We start from the raw sequence: 27,616 nt of genomic DNA, 5'->3' as shown, positions 1-27,616 counted from the left end.
AGAAGTACAGCCGCTGCACGCTGTTTCTGGTAAAGAGGAGACTTCCTTTACAAGTGATGCTGTGAGACACTGCTGGACTTTTGTAATCATGTTAGTGCAAAAGACTATTTAAAGATTAGGTCCTCTGGAGGGAAAAACTGTGCTTGCATAAGACGAACACGTTATGACACACATACACAAAAACAAGTACATACAATGAATTGTGTCAATCATAACATCTCAGGGAGAGAATAAACGCCTCCTGCGTCTGTGTTCAGCGAGTTCCTGCCAGTGCATGGTCCTCAGCTGGGCTGCGAATCTCTGAACCGCTTTGACGAGACGCTTAGCAAACACTATCTAACCAGTTATCACACTTTACACCTCAGCTCACACGATCCAAAGCTGGTCCCATGGAGTACGAGCTGTTGCAGCATTTGTTTAATCACACGATCATACAAAGCTACTGATAGAAACAGTCAGGGTGCACGTTCCAAGCAGTGACCAATCACTGTTTTTGTGTGTGTGTGTGCATGTTTATCATAAAGCAGCAGATGAAAGCAGAAGGTAAGAGCTGTAGCGATAACTAGCTAGAGCCAGCTGCATTATCACATCTTTTTATTTCTTGATGCTATCACTCTATAATTAACACATTAGCCTTCTTTTAAAAAAACAAAAGAGATACACACACACCAAAAATCTGCTGAAGGCTCCTGCCATAGCGATGTTAATTGCTATAATAGTTTTTCTACAAATTAACTGATTTGAAAAATTGAGCTTTCTTTCAGGGGCCTGTCTCACAAAAGGAGGTTCAACAAACTCTGATTTAAGAAACTCAGAGTTTTCGGTTTCAGGAAAGGTCAATCAATGGAGCTCAGACTCAGTGATTCACCACGACAACGCCAAGTCAGTGGAAGTGATCTTCCTATTTCAGTTCCCCAACTGAACATATTATTGCAATCGTATGATGAGTACAAGCACATATTCAAACAGAAGTGCAACACGGCTACTGCGGCGAAGGAACAAGAGCTGACGCTGGAGAATATTGTAGAGTGAGTGAAGGTTCAGACGAACTGAAATATTTAACCACTGTTTCGCATTAATGACAAATGAATGTAGTACATTGTTCTCGATGTCATGTAGACGCAATCCTGGTGGAGTTGCCTAAAACACATTTCAGACAGGTAACTCAAACGTAACGTAGAAATAAAGAGGTCCTCAGATGAACAACATACGGAGCATATTGCGTGTTACACCATGTATGTTACGTTATCAGTCTCTGAAACTGCTTTTCAGTTGAGTTTAGTCTGGACTTTGTGTGGACCGTTGCAAAACCTCCACTCTTTCCTTTCACAGCCATCCTGCTGCACATTTGGACAGAAAATCCAATCCTATAACTGGCAGCAGTTGTGCACTTTTTCAAATATATCAATGAGCTTTCTTGATGCTGACACATCACAACCTGTTTGGAAATAGCCAGAAAAGGCCGCTTTAATAAAAACGGTATCTTTCTCACATTATTACAAGCTTGTTTTTCTCTCCTCCTCCTCTCCGTTATTCACCTTAATGACAACCCACTGAGCTTTGTTCCTCCCTCCTGGCAGTCGAATTAGGCCTTTGCCACATTTCTGCAATCGTACACTAAAATCTGCATTTGTTAATCGATGTCTACGCAAATTGTATGTGTGCATTCATGCGTGCTGTTCTCAAACAGAGACCCAGTGGATGACATTATATAATCTCTGGCCCCGGGGAGGCGGGGGGTTAAATGTGGACACAGCCTCCAGCTCAAACGAGGGACGGCAGGAAAAACCAGCATTTTTGAAGCCGGGCCTTTCTGGAGCCGAACTCCGGAGCCAGAAAAAACCACCGAACCAAGACGAGAGTGGAGAGGGGAACCAGTCGCCGCTGTCCGGCAGCAACATCCATACGCAGCCCATCGGCACCTACAGATCATGTCTTTACCTTTGGCCTGAAACGACTCCAACCAGTCGAGAGGACATAACGAAAGGTGTCGTTATCCAGCAGCAGCGACTACTTTTTAGAAACGAAAAGTAACTCGTGAAACTTGTAAACCTTTCTTGGACTATTTTATTCATAAAAAGAGTGAGTGTTTATAAAAGATAAACATGTACTCCACTGCTTTTTTATTTTTTTGCCACAACCACAAAGAAGCATATTTTTCCAGAGCCACAACTAATTATCCGTATTATCTAATGATATATCCATTACGGAGTGTTTTTCTGAACCACTAACTTAACGAGAACCCATATATTTGTATTTCTCATGACAACTTTACTCTGAATGAAATCTTCAAGATGATTTTATTTTTTCATTTTTTTTTATGTCTGGAAAAGAATTACATGAAACTATTATTAACGCGTTAGTTTCAAGGCTATCAGTTAACTTTAGGTTGCAAATGTAAATAGCTGCTTTGCCTTTTGTGATAAACAAACGTCTCAAATGTGATTAATGAGCATTTCTTCAAAGAGATGATGCGTTTCTTCGTGGAAAGTCTTGTGAAACTATTCAAAGCCTGAACTGAATTACATCACTCACTTGGATGCCGGGGCGGGGACGATTTTCTGTCAAAGTTTTCAAAATAAAATTAATTTTAAAAATAAAATAAAACAAAGCACAGAAATCACAGCAGGATGCCAGAAAATGACACATCTATCACTGCTCCATCCGGCATCCTGTTTGATACATTTTCAGGAATAAAATCTTAATGTTTTTTTTTTTAAATTTCCATCCTTCACTTCTGAGCTCAAAGGAAATCGAGTCAAAGCAGGCTATTGACAAGCGTTGTTTCTAACCCATGGTTATTGAATGAATATCCAGCAGAGCAGCTGAACAACACGCTCTGGGATAACAATGTGCAGGAAACATAATGCCTATTCTTGAAAAAGAAAAAAAAATCTGAAATAATCACCCCGCAAGAAGCTTAACCTACATACAGCCTGAATTGGAAACCATGCAGCAGATCCAGATGAGTAAGTTCACTGTGTTAGCTCAGGGCATTTGGATACTTGTCATTAGGTCTTGTTCTGATTGATTTCTAGGGAATGGTAATCTGAAAATGCAGACTTTTTCCAATGTGTGGCTCAGAAACCCCAAATACTGTCAAATGCAAGCAGGATAACTTAAAATACTGAATATGATATAACCTTCAAATACATGTTTATTCATTTCCATACGTTACTCTTCTTCAGTAACACCTACATAATTACCAAAGAGAGACAAAGATCCTTATGAAAATGATGCCAGTTCGGTCAAACTGGCATATCCCTGTTTAGACTTGAATTACTTTCCTCAGCTGGTGCAGCAGAGTGGAGCGTCAGCATTGAAACTCGTGTTCAGAGTCAGCACCCGCTGCAGGGGTCCCCAGGCTTACTGGCAGGGGGCCCCTAAAGAAAAGAACCAGCCAATTTAGTGCCTGACACATACAAAGACACACAAAGACTCTCATACTTCAGGTTTGTTGATCTCACAGTTGCGTGCACACGAAACAAGACTGTGCTTCTTGTACTTTGTCATGAAATTCTCCATATTCTCATTTCCATTGTGAGAAAATGTGTCAAATGACTGAAGATACCATCTACATTGATTTCTATAAAATATACGTGATATATGCAAGAAGTATTTATCATGTTTTTATGTTTTAAAACATATCCACAGCAGAAAGTTTAAGCTAAGCACCTTTACTATCTGCTCTGACCAATCATTCGCTGCCCTCAATTACCCTGATTTTCCCAACTAAGCACTTCGGTGAGACATTTTCTTTCCTCCAACATTATCTTTTGCAATGGCTAATAACTTGTGGTACAAACAGCATTTTTATATCAAAAATGATTTAATAAGAGATAGTTATGTCCCTTCATGACTAAAGGGCAAGTACAGAGCAGCTTTTGCACATGTTCAGTTATCCCAGTGACTGATATTTATAGCAGACGACCATGATCAGGGACAGTTTTAGATATTACTATTAAAAGAACAGGTTCACGCACTTTTGTGCAAGAAGTCTTGTGTCTTTTAACAGTTTATATGCTTCAGGTTACAAGGTTTAATCTTGATACAAAATGCTCTCCCATTCACATATCCTCTTGGTTCCACCTCTGTAGAAGCTTTATTCCACCCTGAGTGAAATAGGGGTGTGAGGACGGCTAGTTTTATTAACTCTGCCACAAAAATTGACACACTGGCTACTGCTTGAACCCTGGTTCTGTGCTTAGCAACCTTGAGCGGTTTCCATCAACTGAAGTTGGGCCATTATCTTACTTCTGCTGAAGCCGGCCGGCATCTCCATCCTGCAACTGAGGTAGCACCACCAATATCGCCAGAAACTGAGGCTAGCGGTACTGCCTGTGTCCTGAAAGGAACAACCGTGTAGAAATTTTTCTTTTACTTCTTTATTGCATTTTTTGAGGGTTTTTTGAGTGACTACAGATATTAGAGACCCGTTGCTGATGGTGGACCTTGAAGTAGAGGAAAGGGACAGTCTTCAGACTTCCGAATGCTGCAACGCTTTGTCAAAGTGCACACCGAGGAGGGAATAGCGCACCTTGGTGCGATCAGTCAGTGTGGTTACATGCAAATCTACAGTAAATCAAGCTATTGGCAACAATCCAGCTAAAGATTAAACTGGACATTCAGAGAAATCCAAGTATACATGCGCGAGAAGACAATCGATTATTGAGTGAGGTGCGTTCGTCTCCGTGAGGCTAGGTGGCGCCACATGCACTTTCCCGTTGGCGTTCTTCTGGGAACAATTAGTAAACAAGCACGAAGGACGACAACAACATGCGAAACAATGGACGCTGATGATGCAGCAGCTCTGTAGATTTTATACATACTAAGCGTGATCATGTTGCAGGTAAGATGCAGCAAAGTCTCCCTCTTCTTCTTCTGGTACCGTGTTGTTGTGATGCCGTTACTCTTATTATTCCTGCTCCTGCGGTGTCTTCACTTCCGGGCAGTCAGTAACTCGGTTCAGCGTGGGTTGCATATACATGCCGGAATAACTCGAATTAGGACCGCATTATCTGGCACTAAAAACTCAATCTCAAGAGCTTCAGTTCGGCCCAGCTAAGGTGTATACATGGCTTTTAAAAATTCGAAATCGGTTGGATTAAGGCAAGAATTCGACTTTCTGTTATTGCATGTAAACATACTGACTGTCAATGCACAGCTGGAGAGCGCAGGCTAAATGGAGAGGGGATCTCCAGTGTGTCTTTATGCTGTGATAACTGTGTGAATATGGCAAATGACCCTATTAATCAGAAACCTCCACAGAAATATGCTAACTCCCATCTCCGTCCAGTTCCAGCTTCATTGTCTCTCCAAAGACCATAAGGGACACACATGGAGCAGCGAGGGGGGGCTGTGGATTCCCAACAGGCTTTGCGGGAGGGAGTTCTGGGCTGTAATGAGCTCTGATGGGATCCTACATCAGGGTGTAGTTTACACATTCCTGCAAAAATGCAAATTAAGAGGCCCAATCATAAATACCCTGAACTGAATGCTGAAGTTTCGCCTTAGAGTAGCTACTCTCTGATCTTCAGAGGCCATGGAAAATGATACCTTAGGGTAAGTAGTATGACATAGAAAAGGTAGTTTGTCCTTACAATATTAGGATTTAAAGTTTGTACAGGCTGGAAATAGCAATTTTTCTATATTAAATCTGTCAGCATGTGTCTGTGCACTACAGCTGTGCCAGCAGTCAGAAATCTCACAGGCAAAAACAAGACGCTCCTGTTGGATTAGAGTGACGGGATTTTAACAGCCCCCCGCCATCACTGCATATTCATCCATTTAATGGCAATGCTTTACTTTTAATCAGTTCAGTTCAGTTTATTTGAGTCGTGCCAGTTCACACAAAAAGTCAACCTGAGGCGCTTTTTATGTTCTGAGATCAACTCTGCTTATCAGAAATGAAAATATGTGGAGATTTTTAGCAAATCGATTTATCATCTTTATTAACTATCTGACTGCCTCTTTAAGTTTCCCTGTCAGGGATTCCAACTTTTCCTCTCAGGGATCCACTTGGTCCCACCGGCTCTGTTTAGACCTGGTATTAACATCTGCCCTGGGTGATCTGATCACATATGGACAGACTTAATGAGTACTCTTACTACTATAACATACAGTGCATATTATTCATCTGTTAAATAAACAGACAGAAAAGGTGTCCTTTTTTACTTTTTCTTTGTGACTGGACACAGTTTTGTGCATGGCTGCCTCCCACAGGTACAAAAGATACAAAATAGGGACAAATGTAAGTAAGTAAGTAAGTAAAGTTTATTTATATAGCACCTTTCACAGATATAAAATCACAAAGTGCTTTACATTTAAAAAAAGGCACACAAATTAAAAGATATTAAAAAGAAAAGATACCAATAGTATACATATATATAAAAACCTAGATAAAATTAACAAGGTACAGAAAACAGCACTGGGCTGGCATGTTAAAAACATAGTCGCAACGCACAATTAAAAACATAGCAGCAACGCAGAGACACAATAAACGGTTAACCAAAAGCCTGTCTGAATAAAAACGTTTTCAGCTGCTTCATAAAGCCTTCACAAGAGTCCAGAGAACGCAGTTGTGAGGGGAGAGCATTCCATAATTTTGGCGCAACAGCTTGAAAAGCACGGTCACCTCTGGATTTGTAACGAGTTTGAGGGACAGACAGTAATGATTGGTGTGCTGATCTAAGAGCCCGATTTGGCGCATAAGGTAGGAGGAGGTCAGCGATGTATTTTGGTGGTGGTAAATGTGTGGATTAGATTCAAAAATTATGTACTTGCTAATTCCCACAAGTGACCACTTGTGATCAGATCAATCAGGACGAATGTTAATACCAGGTCCATTGTGTTGACATGCCCAGTTTATTTGCCTATTTTTTGTGTTTCCTTTGAACGGCGTTTTGCAAATGGGTGTAGGTATCCTGAAATGTCGTCCCACAATACTTCATAACTCTCCTGCGAGACTTGTCATCAAAACAAATAAGAGGATTATTTTGAATTGAAGAAGGTAGACGGACACATCGTTAGTTTTGGACAAATCATTGGAACTGCTGCTACCGTTGTTGGGAAAATAGTTGGCGGAAGACAAAGGCAGCTTGTGATCATTCAAGCGGTCACATGATCGACTACCTACATCCAGTGCTGCCAGAGATGCCCAACTGCAAATAAAGTGTTTCTGTTACATTTTTGCACTAAACTGGACAACCAACACGTCTGAAAAACCACCTCATTCAAGCATGAAAAGGTCTTTGTGATATTTGAGAGTTTTCTTTTCAAATTCAAGGTGTTTCCATTGCAGGTTTTCCTTTGCGATATTTAGGTTTTGTGCAAATCTGGTGGTAATGGAAACTCACTCAATGACACTGGGTCAATTAAACAGAGAATTGAAACGCAAAGCTCATCTCCTCTGAATGCAGATATTCAAAGTGAATTTCAGGTTGCAGAGTAAATCTTGCCTTTTTTATTATCCTTTTAATTATTATAATAATAATAATTATTATTATTATTATTTTATAAAAAAAAAGGAAACAGCTGATGAGAGTAACAACAGCAAAAGGATGTAACAGGTAGAATCTATATTTGAAAGACGAGTAACTGGGGAGACGAGGACATCCCCGAGCTACTCAGCCTTGGAGCCTCGGACGCCATAAACCACCGTATGTCCAAAACCACAAAAGACGGTCCATTGTTTGAACAAGTGGAGACAAAAATGACAAACCGGGGCTTTACCAGAAGCAAAACCCGGCCAAGAAACACTCATCCCGATGTTCATCCATCCTTGTTTTGAAAATTAAACCTGTCTGACAGAGTATAAATGGGAACAATACGTCATACTACACGCCCACACAGTTAAAAACGCATTCATCATCCAGCGATTATAGCGGGATCCAGCTAAAAACGCCTAAAGGGTACCCAGTGAGCCAGGGGCAGGTTTGAGACCGAGGCTTCCTCTGCCCCGTGGTGGAGCTAGTAAGACACGGATCAAACACGTAATGCAAACATCAGCGATGAACTCTGTCCCTGCTGCCTGTGAGAATGAAAGACAGATCTTTATTAATCTACCAGCTGACACAATACAATATTCCACTGACGGAGGTCAGCCGATGGCCTGCACCACCTCTCTGATGTTGATAAGGCAGCTCCTTTCCAGTTTTTAATCCCACAGTTTATCCTGCCATTTATATACAAATATCTTTCTACCGTGTAACACGGCATAATTGTCAGAGAGCGGTTGCCGGGCATATGTAAGAGGATCTCGCTGCATACCCCCGGCTGGTGCGGACTTTGCCTTCCAGCAGGCGTGTGGAGATAGGACGAGACCAGACCAGACAACTACACACTGCACAAACTCAATATCCACGAGGAGAACGATTGGACACATGCAGCCAGATCGATGCTATAAATCAGACGGGAAAAAAAAGAGACTATTTTACACAAGTACATTAACACCATTCAGTGTTACACTTGGTTTTGTCAGCTTCCTCTCAGCTGCAAGAGTCTGTTTGGCAGTTTGAACACTGCAAGTATACCCAAAAGTGTGTGTGTGTGTGTGTGTGTGTGTGTGTGTGTGTGTGTGTGTGTGTGTGTGTGTGTGTGTGTGTGTGTGTGTGTGTGTGTGTGTGTCGTGAAGCAAATAAGGGTTATATGTTGTTTCAACATCTTTAAACTGGTCTGATGACATACAGGTGGGAATGTTTCTGTCAGTAAAGGTTCGTGCCGAGGATCTCGGCTCTGTTGTCTCCTGTTACTCTGCCAGTGGCATGGAGTCCCCGTTTTACCTTTTCCCGACACTGATGCAGGCAACTTTCGTGAACTGTGTCCTTTGATCTTTCTCGCTTGTCATGTGTCAGAGGTCAGATAGCTGCAGTTTCTCAAACACAGTATCTAAGCCCGTCACCAGAGCTCTGGACCCATCCCCCCGCCGCACCGATGCTCCCCTAAGCATAGCCTCCCCCTCTTTGCCCACACAAACATACACAAACATACCCCACTCCCCTTCATGGCGAGCTCAGTGCTGTCAGTAAAGGTCAACTCCACCTTTACCCCACAGAGGTCTTTGCCCCACAGCACCAGAGCCTTTGCACATAGAGAGAGGGTTTTAAAGAACTGAAAGAGCCTGCAGCTGCAATCTATTGTGCCAAAAGCCTGCATTTATTTCTCTTTATATCGCTTTCCATGATACAACCATTAACTGAGGATCACTGGTGCCAAACATCTTTTAGCTTATACCATGTCAAAGAACTTCAAAAGCTTTTTTTCATTTACAAAATTTTCATTTTCATAATTTAAAAAAGCTGCAACGAGACATGAAGATTTCTCGTTCATTTCCTTCACAGCCTTTTGAGAAAAAGTTTTGAAACAAGCGCCACCCAGTCCTCTTAGACCCCATAATTTATTTGATTTAAATGACTACGTTTACATGGACAACAATAATCTGATTATTGACCTTAATCTAATTAAGATAATATTCAGATTAAACCATTTACATGATTTGCCTTAAGAATATTCACTTCATAATCCGGGTTTACATGTTAAAGAGCAACGTTAGATTGATGGGATGTAATACGTCACTACCAGGGTTGCTACGGCTGGTTATTACGAGCGACTTTGGACTTTTGATTTGATTAAATTTTGAATTTGATTAGATATTCCTTTATTGTCCCACAATGGGAAAATTCGCAACCTTTTTGGATTTTTCGGCACTGTAGCTTGTTTTAGGTTTGGTAATATTATTCTTTTGCCTCAAGGAGAATCTCTACACACGGCATCGGCCCGAGCTCGAAAGGCAACAAGCAACCAGGAAGCACGTGAAAATCAATGCAACATATGGCCAGCTCTTTATGATGGGGCCTTTAAATCTCACACTTTGTACTGTTACTACTGTACAGGCACTACACGCGCCTCACTCTCTCTCCTCCCTGACCTGATGCCCTGGGCCATTCCATAAGGACTTTCAACTGTCAATTTTATAAATCAATTCCATCGTTTCAAAGGTCAAATGACTTGAATTCAGTTTTGCATAACGGATAGTTTATTTGAGCAGAAGGACTGAAGGACGTGTTAGCTGCCACTGTTGTTCAATCACAATAAATAGAGCTAATTAATTTCTTTTTTTTTTGCTTATTTTTCTCCATATCTGGCAACCCTGGTCACTACGCCTTACGTTGTCCACTCCCTCCAGAAAATTAAATAACACTAATATGTCCACCAGTGAAAGGATCCTTTATATCCTTCTCATTTGTTAGTTCTTTTTTCAGACAAAAACATTTTGGTTATTTAAATACTTTAAATACGTTTTGGCAATTCTTTGTGTCACAAGATGGTGTGTGTGTGACCCGTCATTTATCAGCTGATGTTAAAAAAGAACTAGCTAATGAAATTGTAATCTAAAGACAAAATGAACTTTATTAAATCATGATCCTTTATATCGTTTATCGTTTGAGTCTTTTGCTTCAGATCGACATCGGCAGATTCGCTTTTTAACAGCAATGGATCGCTGTACTGTCATTCTGAAACTTTTCTCCACCCCCACAAAGATCTCAGCAGTACTGGACGAGGATGAGAAGTAAAGACTGGTGGGGAAAAAGTTGACTCTGTGGAATTTATTGGTGACAAAATGCAGTGAAAACGCCAACGGGATCTCATACTTCAATGAAGGCGTTTACATGACTTCATCATGCGGCTATGATTGGCATTGGCATACTGTCTATTTAATTCCCTGTCTTGTTTGACCTGACTCAGCCAATAAACCTGATTCTGATTCTGATACAGCACACACCTTCATGTGATTATTGCTTAGTCTGATTAGATTAAGGTTACAGTTTATATAGCAGAGTATTGTCTAAATCTGATTGGATAATTGTGCTCCATGTCAAATTTACGGGCTGATGTACTGTACCTATGATGAGCATGTCTGCATGTAGTTGCAAATCGTTAACAGCGCCAACGGAAGTGTCCCGTCCTCCAGGTGATGTTTGAGAGCTGCACAGATCTACAAACACAGGTGTACCAGAATAGGAGGAGCGGCTCAGGTTGGTGTCGTCTCAAAGACAAGCAGACGTGTTGATGATCAGCACAGCGCAGCTTGTTTACAGTAGCAACACGGCCCATGTGAGCATCCGCTCACATGACTATCTGCTCGGTTCAACTATAAGTCGCATCATTTAGCTCAGATCAAATGAGTCATTAAGAGCAGAAATGTCACGTCTCAACAATAAGGGAAACCTTCACAGTTTACACAGCACAAAGATCCAGAAGGACAAGCGTACGGCTCCCCGCTTGATCATAACAGATCAACTTACTAACCTGAAAACAGCTTTTATTCCTGAGAATAACAGAATATGAATATAGACGTGCAATTTATGACCAAGTCATTGCCTTTTGGCAAGATTATGCTTCTTTGCACTTGAGGACAACATATTGAAAATGTGCCAAATGAAATTAACCTCACGATAAAGTGAACTGATCCATCTGCTCTAATTATCAACTGTATTCACTTCACTTTCTATTGGTAACCCTGTTCATTACATTTCCTATTCATCTGTAAATATCATTCATTTAATCTTTTCTCATCCATTTCTCTCAATATAAATTTTAAATCTCCATACATTTCATTGTATTTATGTCTCCCCATTGATTGATTTTTCATTTCATATTTTTTCAAATTGTACAACACATTTTCCCCAGTTATAGATGCATTTATTTTTTTGAATGTCATTCCAATAACTAAAGTAATATAACTTTTGTAATTTAGTGCATAATTGCTTCGTGGATGAATCATTTTTCATAGTCCCCAAAGGCTGCATTTACAACTCTTTATCTTTGCATAAAGCTTCATAGTAAATTTGTGTGAATGACATGTTGTTGTGTAATGTGTGCAGGGATTGAAGTCGAGACACTTGTTCTTCAGAACACGCTCAGACGCTGGATGCCAGTGATGTGCTGAAATGAGCCGCGGTGGTCCTGCCCACATCAAAAGGACAGAAGAATCCGGCTCAACAAAAATGTTCCTCCATACCCCCAGGATTTAAAAATACTGCTCCTGAGAGCTTTAATAGACTTCTTCTCCAGAGGTCCAGCTGCCTCCGAGCTCTTAGGATTACCGCGACCCGGATGACTAAGAATCAACACTAAAAATATTGGTGTTAAAGTCGTGACCGAAGGCAGACTGTCGGCAACGTCCTGACCACGTCTGGTTTTGGCCTGGACAGACAAACCTCTGGACCACAGAGCCAAATCATCGACAAGTGACTCTTTTATCCATTCAATAAATAGCATAGGTATGGATAAACAACAACAACACGTGACATACCATGTCATTATTTAACAGAAGCTGAGTCAAAACGCAGAACCAGTGAGTGAAAAACTCTTCAGCAACGATGGCTCAAAGTCGTCGTTTTCTCATCAGTCAGACATCATCAGCCTTTTTACATCACCGTAAATGCATTTTGACCTCCATTTCAATACGGTGTTGCCCCATATCTCCGCGGTTTACAGGCATTCGTTACGTCTCTTTGCACATGACCTCCGTGTCGCCTCGATTCTTCTCCGTTTCTGTTTCTGCTGAGGGTGTGTGGGGTCGTTCCCCATGCCGCTTCAGCCAACATCAGCCAGGCTTCGGGGACGGATGACCTTGCATTTGACTCCAAGCTACATTGGTAAATAAAGATGTTCGTTTTTGACTCAAAGACTTGAAGATGCCCACATCCTGTGGCTTCAAAAACAAGCACAAAACATCAAACCTCACAGTTGGTACGAGGCGTTTCCAGTGATGTGATGTGTTTTGTTTTTGTCAGACGCGGCGCCGCCCTTTTTGGCTAAACATCAGCATTTCGTTCTCATCTGCTCAAAGGATATTATTCCAAAAGTCTTGTTTTGTTCACACTTTGATGTGTTATAGAGAAGCTGCTTTTCTCCTGACAAACAACAAACAAGCCATATTTCTACAGTATTTTCCCTACTGTACAGTCATAAACTATGTCTGAGATCTTAAGCTCTTGCCTTTTTTTTCTTCTTTTATATGGCTTCTGTGATGCCTGAACTTTTTATTCTTCACTTAACTTTTAATTTACCAGGATGTCCCTTGAGATAAAATCTCTTTTCGAGGGAGACCTGGTCTAGAGGCACACCAGTAAAGTAAGTAAACAGAATAAAAAAACGTACATACCATTAAGACGTCATAAAGCCATCGGTATTCATTAAAACCAGAAAAATGGTACAGGAGACCGCAGCCAGACGACACTTTGTAAAAGTAAATCAAATGTTTCTTCAAATTAATTCCTTTGTGGTTGGAGGTTCAGCAAAACATAGAAAAAGTCCCAGCATGCCTCACAAATGCTAAATCTAGTCCTGTATCACGCTAGAAGAACCTTGGTAACCGATGAAAATGAGCCATGACAACATGCGTTGAATAAAAGACAATTGCTGTTGGGTGGTACAAAGGTTCGCTCTGCTGCCTCACGGCCAGAAAAGTTCTGGTTTGGATCTTGGCTGGGGACTGTCTGGAGTTTGCAGGTTCTCCGCGAGTTTAAAAGCAGTCAGTTTAGGTTAACTGGATACTGTCAAGTGTCCCTGAGTGCGAGTGTGCAGGCGTGTTTGACTCCGCGCGGTACCGCAGTGGAACGGCAACCCTGCCTGCCACCCGATGACAGCCGCGACAGTCTCCAGACCATCGGCGACCCCGACCGAGGCGCTCAGAAAACAGATGGATGGAGTTTTATTGTTATCAAACAGCTTAGTCCAGGCCTGTGAATTCAGACGAAGAAACACTACTCCAGGGCAAAGAGGAGCAGAGCAGATACGCTAGACTGAGAAGCGCTTTCAAAAGCCTCACATACAGCATTCTCTGTGGCATAAAAGGTGTCTTTCACCGCAGATAAAACTTCTTCTCTACTTATAGTCCAGTAGTCAAAAAGTGCACTCTCCTTTCTTGTAACCCCACCTCTCTGTACGTATTTAGACAATGCACGTGGCTGGCTCAGAAAGCCAAATGCATTGAAGAGGTTGCAGTGGACAATGCAGACAACAACAGATGGGGTCTAATAGTCAAACATGTCAGACAGATTAGAGGAGTGAAGGCTGGACAGCTGAGCTTACGCTGCACTCCTTTTTATAGTTAAACTCCTTCATCACAGTCCTGTAGGTTACATGTGTTTGATCTTACTGCCCAGGATGGCAACAAAGATAAACCACTTTGGGCCCCTGAGCAAGGCCCTTCCCCCTAATTGCACGCCAGAGTCAGGAGCAGCACAAACGCCTTAAGAAAAGGGCTGAACTGAATCTGTGTTGTTTTCTTAAGTGAAAATTTGGGATTTGAAAGTAAAATCCGCACCGATGAAAGTAAATTGAAATAACTTTTAAGACAGCAGGAAGGCAAGCGAGACTATACTTGTTTTGTTCGCCGGAGATGTTGTGCCCAGTTCATCTGAGAACCTTGTTAGGCAGACGCTGCCGTGGGCGCGGATGAGCTCAGGGGATCAATACGGGATAACGGCAGCACAAATCCCAATCCTGACTTTGCATTATATTGTGCAAGTGCCTCTGCAAACAAGAAAGAAGCACAGAGAACATGCACTTCCCCATTCCTGTGGCGCATAAAAGAAAGTAGCAGAAAGGGAAAGAATAGTTGCACTCTTCTGAAATAACAATACAAAAAACAAAGCATTAGTTGGATGAAACGAGACGTTTTTAAATCATACTTTCCTAATCCAACACACTTTCATCCACCATCTGCAGAAATATAAATTAATAAGAAGCTTGAATAATTAAGAAATCTTTTTTCCTCTCCTTTTTTAAGCCCTGTTAATCACTTATTAATCAAATGCTCCTTAAAGAGGCCTTGCAGAAATCAGATCTTCTCCCGGACACAAGGGAACGTCAAAGACCTCAGTTTAGTTGTTTAAAACCGCTTCGTACATACTTACGCGGGCAACTCGTTACGATGGATCTGGTGACTTTATTCAATTGTTTTAAAACTGCTTTAGACACGATCATCCTGGAGAAAGAATAGGCATTTATTCATTAGTGAGGGATCCATCGGTTTGATCTAATTTGGTGTAAGCCTGTTACGGGCTTGAAGATGCAACAGCACCACTGAACGCTCGTCCTGCTCGACTGAAACTGCAGCATTGCGTTAACTACGGTGCTGTTGTGCATAAACTGAAGAAATATATACATATATTATTATAATGGTAATAATAAACTGTTGTTTTTTGACAAAATCATTAAACCTGCATATATGTCGTATATAGCAAATGAAATTGAGTATAATAATCATAACTAGAAAATTTCTGGAAATTTTGATATGGGCATGCCCTACCGCCCATTCGTCCCCTCTCGCTGCTTTGGTTTGGGGCTGTAGTGGTTGTGTTTAGGGTGGTTCTATGTCAGTTTGAGGTGTTTTTACGCTTGTATTTAATTAATTCCTGTGCTCCCAATAGTTATTAATGGGGCGCGCTTTTTGGCATCTAGCGTTGCCACGGTAACGCTTTTGACTGAGAATAGTAATGCCCATCGAGGCAAGATGGAGACGCATCTAACGATGTATGCCGTGCATGGGTGCACGTTCCGGTTCAGGCTACGTTAACGGATAGGTTTTTTTTTTCACCATGGTACAAAACCCCATCCGAATGAATGGGGCCATTTGGCCTGGATTTTGACATAAAATTTCCTTAAATCCCAGCTTCATGAAATTTGAGTATGTTTAAGTCCACAGCGTGCCGAGTCAGGGGACATTTGTACGATGTCTCTACGATAACCTGTTGCCTAGCAACAAGCGTCCAAATTCAAACAGAAATTAAAAAAAAAATGAAAGGTCAATATCGCGAAAACTGTAGTAATTAGCATAATAAGGTTGTAGGGTCCGTTAGTGCCAATGGGGCCGAGTGTTTGAAAGTTTCAACGATGTCTCTACGATAAAGTTCGGCCGAGCAATAAGCGTCCGAATTTTCGCCATTTTTTTTGCTTTTTGGCGTCTAGCGTTGCCACGGTAACACTTTTTACTGAGAAAAGTAATGCCCATCGAGGAACGATGGAGACGCATCCAACGATGTATGCCATGTATGGGTGCATGTTCCGGTTCAGGCTATGTTAAAGGATAGGTTTTTTTTTCACCATGGTACAAAACCCCATCCGAATGAATGGGGCCATGTGGCCTGGACTTTGACATAAAATTTCCTTAAATCCCAGCTTCATGAAATTTGAATATGTTGAAGTCCACAGCGTGCCGAGTCGGGAAACATTTGTACGATGTCTCTACGATAACCTGTTGCCTAGCAACAAGCGTCCAAAGTCAAACGGAAAAAAAAAAAAAAATGAAAGGTCAATATCACAGAAACTGTAATATTTGGCATAATGAGCTTGTACGTACCATTAGGGACAATCGGGCCGAGTGTTTGAAAGTTTGAACAATGTCTCTACGATAAAGTTCGGCCGAGCAATAAGCGTGGGAATTTTCGCCTTTTTTTTTGCTTTTTGGCAACTAGCGTTGCCACGGTAACCCCTATTACGGAGAAAAGTAATGCCCATCGAGGCATGATGGAGACGCATCCAACGATGTATGCCATGCATGGGTGCACGTTCCGGTTCGGGCCGTATTAACGGACGAAAAAAAGTGCGGAATAAGAATAATAATAAGAAAAGGGAAACCTTTTCTAGATACTAATATATCGCCTTCATTTTCATGTTTTTCCTCGTTTTTCCGGCCGTGTTTTAGTTTTTGGGGATTTTTTTTTTCCACATCCGAGCGGGGTCATGCTGTACACCCGCTGGTGCGCAGTGGGACTTTTGCGACTTTAGCTTGTTAGCAACATTGCCTTTTGGGCCATTCTGGACGATTGCAATATGGTCATGCCATTACTTGGCATGCCCATAATAATAAGAAAAGGGAAACCTTTCTAGATACTAATTTAACGCCTTCATTTTTCAGGTTTTCTCGGCCGTGTTTCATTTTTTGGGGATTTTTTTTTTCCACAACAGAGCGGGGTCATGCTTTACAGCCGCTGGTGCGCAGTGGGACCTTTGCGACTTTAGCATGTTAGCGAAACGCTAGCAACATTGCCTTTTGGGCCATTCTGGACGATTGCAATATGGTCATGCCATTACTTGGCATGCCCATAATAAGAAAAGGGAAACCTTTTCTAGATACTAATATATCGCCTTCATTTTCATGTTTTTCCTCATTTTTTCGGGCGTGTTTTATTTTTTGGGGATTTTTTTTTTCCACATCCGAGCGGGGTCATGCTGTACACCCGCTGGTGTGACGTGGGACTTTTGCGACTTTAGCTTGTTAGCAACATTGCACTTTGGGCCATTCTGGACGATTGCAATATGGTCATGCCATTACTTGGCATGCCCATAATTAATTAGTCCTCCATCTTCCATCTTGGCCCAACAGAGCAGAAGTTGTGGTCAAAAAACTGATAAACAGGAGTGACACAGTGGCAGACTGCTTTCTTTCCTGTCTGCCTCCCGTATGTGACATCACAAGCAGTTCACATCAGGTTACCGTACGTACGTCAGCACAGAAACTCCAATGTAGTGACAAATGTTAGGTTAGAAAATTATTGAAATAAGTGACAAAAATTATACTTTCCTTTAACCTGCAACATACAGGACTGTGTCAGAAAATTAGAATATTGTGAAAAAGTCCTTTATTTTCTGTAATGCAAAAATGTCATACATTATGGATTCATTACAAATCAACTGAAATATTGCAAGCCTTTTATTATTTTAATATTGCTGATCATGGCTTACAGCTTAAGAAAACTCAAATATCCTATCTCAAAAAATTAGAATATTCTGGGAATCTTAATCTTAAACTGTAAGCCATAATCAGCAATATTAAAATAATAAAAGGCTTACAATATTTCAGTTGATTTGTAATGAATCCAGAATGTATGACATTTTTGTTTTTTTAATTGCATTACAGAAAATAAAGAACTTTATCACAATATTCTAATTTTCTGAGACAGTCCTGTATAAAACAACCGGTTCTTCTATTAACCTGTTGCTGCTTCAGATTATTATAATTCAACACTCTACCTGCATGCAATGAGAGTATCTTCCTTAAAAAATGAGCTACCCTAACCTGCTTTCAAAACGTGGCCAATTAAGATATTTTTTTACGCCTCCAGGTTCAGAACCGATCCACATTCACGGCCGTTGGGGCAGCAGTGGCTTTTGTCATCCCGGGGTTTTCTTATCAGTCGTCTCAGACTCGAATTACGCTGCATCTCAGGTTTGGAAATCCTGCGAGAGAGTGCAAGGGTGTGAACATAAGCCAATAAGGATAAAGAGACGAGGACAGAACTGCACTTTTCACAGCCTCAAAAAAGTGAGGTCATTTCTTGTGAATATGAATCAGGTTTAAGTATTATTGCCGACACTTGTCACCCACTGAACTGAGATGAGCAATGACACAGGACGGCAATCAAATATGTAAATTCTAAAAAAAATAAATCCATATGCAACAGGCTGCCTCTGCGTGTGTTACGCACCTGTAACATCTTATTGGACATAACTGCACTCCAAACATTTCAAAAACGTTATAATCTATGGGAGTCTGCAGTTTAAATGATATTGCCATAGACGTTATATTACTGCATTTCACGTATTCATATTAGCTCAAAGCTATCGTTTTCACTTTAGATGCCAATTCCAGCTGACACATGTTGAAGGCAGCGCCCACCCGGGTCCGTCTGTGTGTGAGAAACCACACTGACTCCTTAAGTAGGCCAGCGGGTCACCTAAATAGAGTCATGACCAACAGTGTGAATGTGGCTTTGGCACTGAAGTATAAATAAAAGGCTTTGTGCATTTGTTCCAACAAGCTTGTCAGGAATGACGCGAAGGTGTTCCCGCTCCTTTACTTGCGACATGCGATGCCAGTCTGACCACGTGCATGTAAACATCCCTTTAAGTGGTTTGTATTTGCAAATCACACTAAAGGACAACTTTAACTGTCATTAAAAGGGAGCTGAGCGTCTTTTGAAAACACAGCAAATGATTTCATGATCACGCTTCCTATCAGTGCCTATACTTGCTGCGCGCAGCCCTCACTTAAGAATTAAAGCATCTCTTCCCTTATTTCATGTTTGAAACCTCACATGATGCAATGTTCTTCAGGGCACAGATGAAGCCGCTCGTTTACATAATCCATGCATGAGAAACGGAGCATGACTCGAGGCCTGGGGCATTAATAAGAGATGCAAGTCGTTGTCCAGTGTTACTTCCAACACCACGGTGACAAAATTCTTGGTAGATCAGCTTCCAAACCGACAAATCCAACATTCTCCAACAAACCGGTCTTGAATGAAATCGTGTTATAATAGTCCGAGCTTTTAAGCAACGAATGTGAAGGTTCTCAGTCAGCTACAAAGATATATTATGGGGTCAGCTTACTTTGGATGGAGAGGGGGGCAAAACTACAACTCACTCTTTCATTATATTCCCCAACTACTTGAGGAAATCCCTAAAAATGGCAACGTATAGGTTACTGACAAGCTGGTCTTCACTACAAATGCTCAGCTGTATGTGTGTTTAACTAAGGCAAAACATGGCGAATCGCACATTGTTCAAGGGGTCAGAATTTTCAGTCATCTATGCCTAAGATGAATGTAGAAGCCCGAAGACATGAAACAAGCACGATACTTTAAAGCCTTTCCAGCCAGGCCCGGTGCAACGGCGCCAGAGCAGAAAGTTGTGTTTCCTTGTGTTTAGGCTTCCAGCGGAGTATTTGGTTCACATGAGAAAATCTTTATCTGCTCCAACGGAGCTGAGAGCAGACGTTTGATCAACGTGCGACGCGTCAGAGGGAACTGTGCTCAACTACGTTCATACTTTCCTGATTTGCGTCTTCTTTCATACGCTGCCAAACACTCATCTTAGAATATTTGTGCTATTCTTGTGCCGCGGAGATAATAACCAAAAGTCTTATCACGCTTCTCAGTGTCTGGGAGAGCTGGCCGCCATCCCCCTCCCATCTACTCAACGCAGTGAGGAGAATGCACTCAAAGTTGGGCAAAAGATAGACTGAGAAGGAGACAGGATAACAAAGACACTTTTTTTTTTTTTTTTAAACGATGCACGGTGGCCAAAGTTAATGAAAATGCAAAACAATAAAACCCTGCAGAAGTAATTGGCTGATGAAAACCAAGTTTTATGCAGCAGTCAGTGTGGCAGAAGTACAGACTGTTGATGCCAACAATCAGCACCCTTATTCGACAGATGGATCAGAGCAGTCCTGGCCTCAACCAGGCTGAAAGCCCATGGTCACGTGACCGCTGGATTAGCGTTAGCCCAACTGAAAGGGGGAGGAGGTCGGCGTGCATTACACCACATGCTTCCTGATCACTTCCCCATGCATATGTTTCCCTTTCTCTTTCGCTCCGCACAGATCTGACCCCCGTTCGTCCACATCAGCTTATGATCTGGTCGTCACATGACTGCGATATTTTGCCCTGGCAGAGTTTCAACGGAGAACTGGGTCGCAGGCAAAAAAAAAAAGGAAATTGCCGGCGTCCTTCCATTTAAATCTATCAGTCCATCTACTGAGCAGTTCAGAGCGACGAGAAACCCCATGCTAAGTACAGTCATTAGCGCATAACTGATTGTGACACCTCACTTTCGACTCACAGCTCAGTCAGATCAAAACCAATCTAATCTGCCAATTTCCAGCTACTCACCATGTGAGATCAAGGGAAATACATTTGCAGCAAATCAGCACACATGAGGCAGTTTAAAGTGCTTAACAAAACACATTTCAATCTGAAAATAACAGTAACTTGCACAAAACATCCAACCATGGGGCTTAATAAATAAAAAGATAAAGAGATAGATTAAAAAATGCAATTTAAATACATTTACAAAGCAGGTAAATGATGCTTTGACCATGTGTCCCGTGTTAGCATTCCCAACCAGCCTCACTACTTAAAACACTCCAATTTTCTCTTGTGATTTTGCGAGCTTGCCTACATATGACTTGCTGTGGCTCGTGCAGACGTAACAGTGCACACAAGCTAAAGGACATGTCATACCGCGTAAGCACATGGAACAGTGGCTTTGTGGGATAAAACGCTGGGTTCCCCTACGTCCCTTGCCGCCACCCGTCCTGAATCTGGCTCTTGCTGTCAGAGACACCATGTGTCAGTCGATTCAAGTCTGCTCAGCAAGCCACGGTCGCAATCCAACCCGAAATAGAAGATATAATAATTCAAAGAAGGAAAAAAAAGTCAGTGAATCAGGGAAAACCCTCCAATTTTGTGCACTGCAGAGAAACAGAGATGCAGGGTAACGTGGCGCTCGCCAACGGGGTCAAATGCTACAAAGGGTATTGGAAATGATTTCCTAGAGATTACAGCCTGGCTGAAATGTTTTAAAGATTTAATGAATGGGGACTCAAAGTTATCAATAACGAAATAACTTGAGACAGAAGGAAGAGGAGTCTGGAGTTATATACTTTAGTCTGTAATATATAAAAGATGAAAAACAAACTACACACAAAATAAATAACATTCCATTCTCTGTTTCTTAGAGCCTGATGATAATATCAAATCCCTTAAATGTAGCAGCCTCAAACGATGACGTGATGAATCAAATCACTGAGGCGGCTGATGATTTAGGGGAGAATTCAAGTAATTGAGCAACAACCTTTAAAACAGCGAGCTAAAAGAAGAGCCTCTGTCTGTCTTATTTATCTATTTCTTACATTTGTTTGGGGGTTTTTGTGTTCGGTGAGCAACACGTTGACAAGATATCAAGGAGGTGTCATTACTGCAGGTAAAGTCATCGGTACAGTCACAGGTAAACGGGGGCAAGCGCACTCTCGCGCAGCACACAGTATTCTGGGGACTGAGGAAGACACATCAAAGCATCTGTGACATTTGAATTCTGTTTGTCAGATCCGCCACACACCAGGGTCTTTATTCGTGAGTCGTGCCTTCCAGCTTCAACACGCTGCTGCGCTTTAACGGTAATCAACCATCCTTTCAGGCCCTTTCAGACCACATATCAAAACGCCGCTGCAAACACACAAGGCCTGATCTGTTTTCCGCTGTTTTACATTTAGAAGCTATTGAATTTGACAAACCTCATGAAGGAGACCGCTGCCCTTTAAAGTTTTACATGTACAGATTCACAGTTTAAACAAGTATTATTTTTATTCACTTCTTGAAATAACATTAACCACTATGAATAGCTGGGTAGGTAAAAAAAACAAAAACCTTTTTCTCCAATCCTGTCAATTTGCTTGTGGTGGCCTAAACATCGTTTAGGCCCGTTTAAACACGCTGCTTTGAACAAAATATGGTTAAAAACTGAGCTCTTGTACTGGATCTCTTTGGGGACTTCTTGATATACATAAACAATATTGTACATTTCTTAGAACTATCTGAATCAATAAATATTCAATCTTCTTTCCTTACAAAAAAAAAAAAGGAAAGCCATGGCAACAAAAACTATCAACATAGAGGGGTAGGACAGTGCATCATTGGCCCCAAAGCTCATATTTACAGGCTTATTATTTGTATTCACTTCTTGAAATAACATTAACCCATATAAATAGCTGGGTAGGTAAAAAAAAAAAACACTTTTTCTCCAATCCTGTCACTTTGCTTGTGGGGGCCTAAACGTCTGATCGTTTCTCCCTCGGTGAGACTTGCAGCGTTCTGTGACATCACAGACCCAGATAGGATCAGAACTGTCCCACTTCTTCGTCTGCATCACCTCCCAACCTCCCATCATCTTGTAGTCTACTTGCTGTTCCTCTGAAGTGGGTAAAAAGAGCTGTAATACCAATGTCACAAAAGACAGATGGGTGGAGTTTCACGTCTATAGCGACTAACTCGCCCCTTTAAACATGCTGCTTTGAACAAAATATGGTTCAAAACTGACCTCTTGTACTGGATCTCTTTGGAGACTTCTTGATATACATAAACAATATTGTACATGTGTTTCTTAGAACTATCTGAATCAATAAATATTCAATCTTCTTTCCTTACAAAAAAGGAAAGCCGTAGCAACAAAAACTATCAACATAGAGAGGTGGGACAGGGGGTCCCTGGCCCCAAAGTTCATATTTACAGGCTTATTATTTGTATTCACTTCTTGAAATAACATTAACCACTATAAATAGCTGGGTAGGTAAAAAAACAACAACACTTTTTCTCCAATCCTGTCACTTTGCTAATGGTGGCCTAAACGTCTGATCATTTCTCCCTCTGTGAGATTTGCAGCGTTCTGTGACATCACAGACCCAGATAAGATCAGAACTGTCCCAATTCTTCTTCTGCATCACCTCCCAACCTGGATCTCTTTGGGGACTTCTTGATATATAGATATAAACAATAATATGCGTTTCTTAGAACTATCCGAATCAATCAATATTCAATCTTCTTTCCTTACAAAAAGAAAAAAGGAAAGCCATGGCAACAAAAACTATCAACATAGAGAGGCTTGACAGTGCGTCACTGGCCCCAAAGTTCATATTTACAGGCTTATAGCAGGTAGTAAGATCTTATTCCACCTCCAGACCTGATGCCTCGTGTAGAGCCTGTTGCTGTTGGATTCGCCTAATAATATGAAGCAGCTAGGGAGGGTGGCTTTGCCCCAAAAAAGACAAACTTTTTGATGAATATCAAATTACTACAGCCAGGTTGCAATATTCACACGCGTTATTATGTTACTACTATAGAAACACCGACGAGAGATGGTGAAAATAAAAATATGAAACCTAGTATCCAGGGGCGAAAATCCCGGGGGGGACAGGGGGGACAAGTCCCCCCCATTAGTAAAGCTGTCCCCCCCTAGAATAATTTGAGACAGAATTAATAATTTTGGAACAATGCAGTAGTATTTAGTAGTGATGCACCAACATGAAAATTGTGTCCGAAACCGAAATCGAAAATAATAATAAACAGTAAAATCTCATTACACTTAAAACAAGAGTCATCACCAGAAAAATAACTTGTTATTTAACAATTTTCACCTGTTTCAAGTAAATTTTCACTTGAAATAAGTAGAAAAATCTGCCAGTGGGGCAAGATTTATCTTATAAGCAAAACAATCTTGTTCCACTGGCAGATTTTTAAGTGAAAATCTACTTGAAACAGGTGAAAATTGTTGTTTTTTTCCAGTGATGAGTCTTGTTTTAAGTGTAATGAGATTTTTTTTAGCTAAAAATGAGACATTTTAACTAGAAATAAGACAAATATTCTTGTTAAGATTTGGGGTTTTTGCAGTGTATTATGTCAGATGTGCTGTATTATTGCCACCTTCCACCTAATACCATTGTTTTGTATTACTCTAAGAAAGGTCTTCTGCCTGTTTGCGAGATAGAGTTAAAAATGTCAAAATGCTGTATTAAAGGAAGGCTAAAACTTTTATTCCTTGTCCCCCCCTGGATTTATTCTCTAAAATTTTACTGTTTACCAACTATGAAACGGGATTTTCGCCCCTGCTAGTATCCCCTTGGTGTGATCAAGCTGCGCAGACAAACTGTCAGTCCAGCAGAAAGACGGACAGACGCGCAGAAGAAGCTCAAAAATACCGAGATTCGCCTCTTAGGAGAACCTGCCTGTTGATTCAAAAGTCAACGAAAGAGGGGAAAGAGGGAAAGTGAATAAATATAAGAGCATAAATATAAGCCCGTGCATCCCCGCGGTCTCACGGAGGAGCGCTGGCGCACTCGCAGTTTGTTTACAAAGCGCTGTCAGAATGTTATTTCGCAAGGGGAGCGTCACGGGCACGCGCAGAGGACGCTCGCGTCCCCCGAAAAACGCGCTCCCGCGGCGGCCGCGACTCACCTCTGCCGGAGCGACCAAAGTTGACGTCCTGTCTCATACAAACGAGGCGAGAGTCCGCGGCGGGCGAGAGGGCGGCCGGCAGCGAGCAGGGGTCTGTCCGCCAGTCACTTCCCAACAGTTCGCTGCTCAGTTCAGGCTTCACTGTCTCTCCGCCTGGCTCTCCGACACGCCGCCCACTTCCGGCGGCTCCTCCGCGTCTGTCAAGTCTGAATTAATGCTGCGTTCCATTTACCTCGGAAGTCGGAACTCGGAACTGGGAATGACGTCACAGCCGAGTTATCAGCGTTCCAGTTACAAAGTAGGTAAACCAGTTTGTAGTTCGCATATACCACTTGAAAAATGTAAATTACACTATAGCAGCATATATATGCCGAACAATACTTGTATACGACTGATTTAGTGTGACCAAAACTAGAATGAAGTGCTACGAAGCTCTCTTCTACTGTTTACAACCGGGGCAGCCATCTCGGAATGTGAACTCGGGGGTGGTGAAGACTCTCCCACTTTCCCAGTGGGAAATCCCACTTCGAGGGGCGTTCCAGTTGAAAAATACGACTGGGAACTGGGAAATCCCCACTTCCGAGGACAAATGGAACGCGGCATGGTTCTGCGTTAAATCGACGCGTGGCCTACGCCGTAGGCTCTGCGTTGCTGTGACGCGGAACCTTAAATCAGCCTTCAGGGCAAAGCAGTCACAATCTGCCTCTGCAAACACGAGTCCCGGCCCAGGCACAGCCCCCCCTGTTATTTATAACGCCTTATAAATGTTGCTATTTAACATAAACTAAACCAAAACTTCATTTTGAAATACAGTTCATAAATGACTGTGTCGTCCATAGTGACCGCCAACACTAGTTGCAAGTTTGCGATTATAATAACAAGTATAATAACAACACTGATAATAATAATTTTGTAGAATCGTTTTACTTGATTTGGTTTCTTTTATTCGTGGATAAAGTCTACTAAACCTCTAATTGAGCTCGGATCAGTTCCCTCGAGAAGGAAAACGGCGACACCTTCTGGTGGCGTTCAGCTGAACTCTACTTTTAGCCTACATCTTTTATTATTTTATTTTACTGCCCTTATTTTTAACAGCTTGTGCTTTTTATTATTTTACTTCTTTTCTTATCATCTTATTCAATCATATTTGTTATTTACTGTCTAATTATGTCGAATTATTTACTGTCTAATTATGTCTTGCCGCTTTTAATGTCAATGTAAAGCACTTTGAATTACCTTGTGTTGAATTGTGCTATACAAATAAATTTGCCTTGCCTTTATCAGCTCTAAAGAATGAATTATGTAATTATTAATCTCTAGATAACCCATCTCGGTTTCGTTCTCACTTTATTTTCTTATTTAAGTTTACAGTCATTGCACTACTACTACTTTTATGTCACTATATTAGTATCTTTTTATTTTTATTTATTTACTATTTTTTTTTAAGTTTATTGTTATTATTTGTTTTATTTTTTGTTTATTTTTATTTAGTTTTTGCTATTCCCAAAGGAAACTTAATGATGATAACCATGGGGGAAGGGATGGGGAGAGGGAGAAAAAAAAAGGTATGTTCATCTGTTTTGCTCTGTATTGTGGAAACAATCTGCCAATAAAAACATATATCAAAAAAAAAAAAAAGAATGAATTATGGTTCTGCGTTAAATCGACGCAGAGCCTACGCCGTAGGGTACGCCGTAGGCTCTGCGTTGGTGTAACGCGGAACCATAAATCAGCCTTAGGGAGAGTTCAGGGACCGGGTCTACCATATGGGGTCAGACAAATCACCATGCACTCCCACAATCACTCCCTAAGAGCAGTGTCATTCAAACCATGTCAGCCTGCTGTCTCTATCAGAATACATCTCATACATTGTGAAAACCCTTCAGAATAATAGAAATTCCTCAGTGTGAAATTGCAAACAATTTTAATATCTACATCTAGTACTGAAGTCCTTGAATATTTGTATCATCTAAAGGTTCAGAGAAACTGGAGATATCTATGTGCATATTGGGCTAAGTAGAAAATAAATTACATCCAGGCTCTCAGTGGGCACTGCATTCAAAATTCTGTTTTGGAAATCCTTGCTTGAGATGAGGAGTACTTCTGGATATACTTAAGGACGCAATTTACAATGCTATCCACAATATGTAGATTACAGCTCTGTCATGTGAAGAAGAAGCCATATGTGACATGATCCAGAAAAGCTGCTGTCAAAGCTTGTTTGAAATGGACTGAGGTGATGTGGAAAACTGTCCGGTGGCCAGACAAATTGAAATTCTTACTTAATTTACTCGTCCTAACTAAAGAGAGACCTCATCTGAATTGTTATCAGTACAGTTCAAAATCCTGCATCTCTGGTGGTGCATAAGTTATGTAGTCTTTATGTGTGGAAAGAAAACTGACGAAAGATATGAACAACTGGTTTCTGCCTTAGAGAAGTTTGATGTTTTTGACATTATTTTGTCTGGTTTCTACTGAAACGGCTCTGCTTAAGGTGTCTAGTGACATTATGATGTCTGCAGACTCTGGGAATTGCACTGTCGTCTTGTTAGATTTGTCTTCAGCATTTGATCCTGTCGATCATCACATCTTGTTAACAAGACTGCATGACCTGGTCGGAATCTCAGGTCCTGTTCTAGTGTGGTTCGTTACTTATCGGGTTGGAGCTCTAGTGTCTTGGCAAACCAGATCCTGTTTGACCGCGCCGACTTGCTGTGCGGACGGAGTACCCCAAGCCTCCGTTTCAGGCCCGGTTCTGTTTTGTTGTTTTGTTCTCCCTTATGAAAAGTAATCCAGGAGTACGAGGGTGTCTCTTG

At 41.4% G+C, this 27,616-nt stretch overlaps 1 protein-coding gene across 1 annotated transcript in view; it reads right to left on the bottom strand.

Moving 5' to 3' along the window:
* stat5a (signal transducer and activator of transcription 5a) overlaps positions 1–24,970 on the bottom strand; it is a 61,527-nt gene extending 36,557 nt beyond the window's left edge. The window contains exon 1 of the mRNA XM_061712772.1: positions 24,801–24,970. The gene's annotated coding sequence lies outside the window, so the exon portion shown is untranslated. The remainder of the gene's footprint in view (positions 1–24,800) is intronic.
* Positions 24,971–27,616: the final 2,646 nt, after the last annotated feature.

The sequence above is a fragment of the Cololabis saira genome, chromosome 21 (genome assembly GCF_033807715.1).
Source record: "Cololabis saira isolate AMF1-May2022 chromosome 21, fColSai1.1, whole genome shotgun sequence".
NCBI lineage: Eukaryota > Metazoa > Chordata > Actinopteri > Beloniformes > Belonidae > Cololabis > Cololabis saira.
This window is presented reverse-complemented; position numbering and strand designations above follow the sequence as displayed.